The 4,918-nt window shown below is 49.3% G+C and overlaps 1 pseudogene; it reads left to right on the top strand.

Moving 5' to 3' along the window:
• The first annotated feature begins 3,340 nt into the window (after nucleotides 1–3,340).
• On the top strand, nucleotides 3,341–3,459 carry LOC112342276 (annotated as a pseudogene).
• Nucleotides 3,460–4,918: the final 1,459 nt, after the last annotated feature.

Raw genomic sequence — 4,918 nt, 5'->3', positions numbered from 1 at the left:
ACTCAATTCGACAAAATGTAACATAAATGCCACACTCCACCGATAGAGATTTACAACACCCAACACTATTAACTTTTGTTTACAACACAGAAAAGTTCATGCCACTCTCTATCCAACCAAACTCAACACTAATCTAACACCAAGCTATTCAAGGAGCAATAACAAGGTTCCCCGGAAAAGAATTGAGCATTGCAACCCAAGTCTTCAATAGCAAGCTTAGACAAAATGGTTTAGCGCTTCACCATTATCCATCCCACGACTCACCATTTGTAAAACCATCATTTCCAATATGCATCAAGGTAGAGACTCTTGATTTCATGATGTGAACACGAGAAATGAGTCACACCTCGTTGCAAATCATTTTTCCAAGAAGAAAAGACGATTTACGTGTTTGATCCTTTGTCCCTGATGACTCTCTTTTTGGTCTCATTTTTTACTAAACCTCAAACTTGTATTAACATTGCCTTCAGTCCAATCTAAGAAAAGTTTATGAGAGAGCACGGCAATGAATACTTGAATCATTAGACTCATCCCTACAGTCTTTGATTGATCCACTGTGAGACACAAAATCCCTAGGCCCCAAAGTGGAGCCGGAAAGGGTGCCACGTGGTAGTGGCCGAAGCGAAAGCCAAACGAGCATAACACGTTTGGACTAAAAGCTCCGACTTGGAAGGTCGAGAGCGAGAGTGGAACTCCCAACAAAGTGCTCGAGGAGCAAGCACGAGGCAACCAATAAGCAAGGCTCCAAAAAGGGACCCAAAATGGACCCAAAGTGGAGTCCGATATGGAGTCCGAGATGGAGTCCGAGATGGACCCGAAGTGGAGTCCGATATGGAGTCCAAAGTGGAGTCCGAGATGGAGTCCAATATGGAGTCCGAGATGGACCTGAAGTGGAGTCCGATATGGAGTCTGAGATGGAGTCCGAGATGGACCCGAAGTGGAGTCCGATATGGAGTCCGAGATGGAGTCCGAGATGGACCCAAAGTGGAGTCCGAGATGGACCCAAAGTGGAGTCCGATATGGAGTCCGAGATGGAGTCCGACATGGACCTGAAGTGGAGTCCGATAGGGAGTCCGAGATGGAGTCCGAGATGGACCCGAGATGGAGTCCAAGATGGACCCGAGATGGAGTCCGAGATGGACCCGAGATGGAATCCGAGATGGAGTCCGAGATGGAACCGAGACCGGGACCGAGACCGAGACCGAGTCCGGTCCGAATCCGGGACCGAGACTGAGTTCGAGTCCGAGTCTGAGTCCGATCCGAATACTAATACAGGCAGTTGGGTGAAAGCCCAAAGCGATCGTCCCCCAGGGGGGGGGGGGGCTGCAGGGGGTTCCAAAAGTATAGTAGGGGGAGAGTGTGGGGGTTGGAGCCCAGTGGAGCCAGTTTGGCCCAGGAAGGCCAGACCCAGTGTTGGGTGATGAGCTGACCACTGGGAAGTCCAAGACTAGAGTGAACACGGACCGACAAGCGGGGTAGCTTGGTGAAGTGTTCAAGAGCCGGCTCTAGTTCCCTCGGGAGATCGACTGGCCGATGCTCCCAGTCCAAGTGTGGGTGGCACTACCTACTTGGATACCAGGCGTGGCTCAACAGAACCTCGCTCTAAGCCCATGGCTAGAGCACCCAAGGGCGGAAGGCAGGGAGAGTACCCAGGTGGCTCGCGTAAGGCCACGGTGTTCCGAAATGTTGTCCCAAAGGCCCAGACTGTGGAAAGGAAGAGGAGCAGTCCTCTGGGGTAGTGACCAAGGACACAGTCGTGTGGTGAGGAAGTCCCAGAGGACCGTGGGACTTAGTGGTCGGGCCTGTGGGCCTCGATCCAGTGGCAGTGTTGGCAAACACGGCCAGGGGCAGAAAGGGACTTAGTGGAGACTGACATACGGATATTGGGGAAGGCTATCCCCCTTGTCGATGGGCATCCTAAGGATGCTAAGGAGTGGATCTGATATGACCACTCACGGATGGATTGCCTAGTCTTGGAGAGCCAAGACTATGATGCAAGTGGTATTGGACTACCAGTGTGGCAAAGGTGATTGGGCATGGCCTTAGCGTAACAGGCTGCTATGTCGGTGGTACCTTTGAGTGTCGGTCATGGGATTGGACACGTGGAGCACTTGGACCAAGTGCAAATGTTGAGTGGCATAGATGCCATTCTCGGGGCTAGCAAGTCCCAAGTCCTGAATTGGACTTATGGAGGTTGTGAATGAGACTCCTCCAAATGGTCGGAGGTGTGGTTAAGTGACTAAAGTAGAATGGAAAAATTAGTCGCTTACATCCACTTTAATCATGCCTAGGAAGGATGCACTAGTGCCGTGCTAAACAGCTATGAACCAGCCTATTTGCCACTCATAGCAAACCCAAGGAAGGTTTACTTTCACCCACGGTACATGGAACAACTCATGGAACCACCGATAGGCTAACATTAATCTTGCCAACTCAAAGTGTAACCTTGAGTTGTTAATGTGCCTCACTCATGAGCCCAAGCTCAAACTCGTGCAACCGGAATAATTCAATCCCTCTTATGAGCCCAAGAGCAAGCTCACATAATACAGTACAAAAAGGTAACCAAATCCATACCCAAGGAACAATTGCGAAGCCTTTGCACCCAAACGTGTACCCATTCGAATCATCGTTTCATCTCTGCGTATGCAATGAGACTAGTTGCCCAATCTCATTGAATAGTAATCGCCGAGACTCATTCTCTGATACCAAATGTAGCACACGTGGTTTTTACCCTTTATCATATGGTGATTTACCATAGGATAACATCACGAAGCGGAACCTAAACCCTCCATATGCCATGTGTCACATGCCACATGTCTATAAGACAGTGGTGTGGAACCTGAGGTTCAAGGCCTTATGTCACAAACATAACTTCGGGTATCGAAAGATACTTTTCAGCCAGTCCTTATGGACACTCTCCCCTTACTACCATGACGGTATTACTGGTTCCCTTTATTGGCCCCTTTTTTCCAAGTGTTAGTAAATTGGACTTAGCATCTATACTTGGCTGGATGAGCATAAGGACAAAATTCCTAAGTGTCTATTTGGCCAAGCATACTTGGCATAGCCTTTTAGTTCTCTTTTGCTCTATCTTGCACTAGCTTAGCAAGAACCCTTGCATATTGAGACTAGTCCCTCAATATCACTGAATGATAGCTTACCGTGTTTGCCAAACACCCTCACTATAATGTGTTGGGCAATATAGTGACTTGCTGGATGTAAGCACGACAAATAGCGTGTCAATTTGGCACCCAAAAAGAACACGGGATTGTGGAGGTACGCTGCAGCTTTGGATCAGCTGCCCCACACTATAAGAGTAGGGGGAGTGTGAAATATTTTAAAGTGGGTTCAAACCGTGACTATGGCACTGGATCCCATCAGACCTCCAAAGTTAAGTGTCTCTGGGCTTGAATAGTACTAGGCTGGGTGACCACATGGGAAGTCCAAATGACCCCCTCTTTTTTTCTTTCCTTACAAGTCATTTATTTTTGTAAGATCACTGTTTTAATATATAAACTTTGAGTATTTTTCCATAGCATGAAAGTGTATGGTCCTTAAATACTACTTACAATTGTCAATGTAAGGTGTATTTGCCAAATTGTGCCATTAGCTAGTTATTAACTAGGGTATAAGTCACAAAGAATGTGTTGTGATTGTCACCACATGGAATGGCAAGCAAGTCCAAACATATGTATTTCACATGGAATACAAGGACACTAAACTCCAACTATGAGAAGCCAAAGGGCATGCCATGTGTCAATGTGACACACATTGAAAACCATAAAACTCACCAAAGCACATGCCATGTGTCAATATGGCACACATTGAAAACCATAAAACTCTGAGCACGAACCAAAGTGCATGCCATGTGTCAATGTGGCACACATTGAAAACCATAAAACTCTATGAGATCAAACCAAAGGCCAAGCCACGTGTCAAAATAAAACTCGGATATATCCAGGGCCAGACACATCCGGGGCCCGGCATATCGGGTGCCCAACATGTCCGGGGCCCGATATATTTGGGGCCGGACATATCGGGTGCCCGACATATCCGGGACCCAACATGTCCGGGGCCGGATATATCGGGTGCCTGACATGTCCCGACATGTCTGGGGCCGGACATATCGGGTGCCGGAAATGTCCGGGGCCCGACATATCGGGGCCCGACATATCAAGTGCTCGACATGTCCGGGTGCCCGACGTGTCTGGGGCCAGACTGTAAGCCACAAATTTTTCCTTTCCAATTTGCCAGCTTACCTCGTCTGTCCGACCAACACTACCTTGGCTTGTGCTAAGTTCCCTTGCCAAGGTTCTTGCCTATTGTACCAGCTCCTACTTGGTCCTAGTTGGTTTCATCTACTCACTGCACGAGCAACGGAGTGTTAACCATCCATCTACGGATTCCCAAATCTCTCCCAATCCCCCTCCCTGGGTTAGACTGGACTTAAGGTTCGGCTACACTCTCCGCAGGTACAAGCAGCCAAGCACACCAAGCCTCCAGGTTCCTAACACCCCTTGGTACAACAAGACTTGATCATGGGACCCTCTAAATCCCAAGCCTTGGGTGCAGCACTTGCTTCGGGACATCGGGGCGAAACACCGTGGCCTAACGGCCCGGTATGGGTACCTCTACCCCCCCACTTCCATCCCGAAGGGAAGGCCCAAGCCCCTAGGAAGGGCGAGGACCAATGAGCCGCAAGGTACTCAAGTGGGGCACCACTCCACATGAGCCGGGAGCACTGCAGTCGGTTTCCCTTTCGGGAGTGGGAGCTGCTCTTGAACACTTCCCTGGGTGGCCCCTCCGGCACCACCCAAGCCCATACTCACTCCCACCCAAGGCCCCTCGGCCCCAGTCTCAACCTCAAGTCAATTTGGAAGCACCACTAGAGAGTTCCTTCAAGACTGGTTCCTGGACC

Source organism: Selaginella moellendorffii, unplaced genomic scaffold (genome assembly GCF_000143415.4).
Source record: "Selaginella moellendorffii unplaced genomic scaffold, v1.0 SELMOscaffold_103, whole genome shotgun sequence".
Classification (NCBI taxonomy): domain Eukaryota; kingdom Viridiplantae; phylum Streptophyta; class Lycopodiopsida; order Selaginellales; family Selaginellaceae; genus Selaginella; species Selaginella moellendorffii.
The sequence above is the reverse complement of the archived record's forward strand: the minus strand, read 5'-3'. Positions and strand labels throughout refer to the sequence as shown.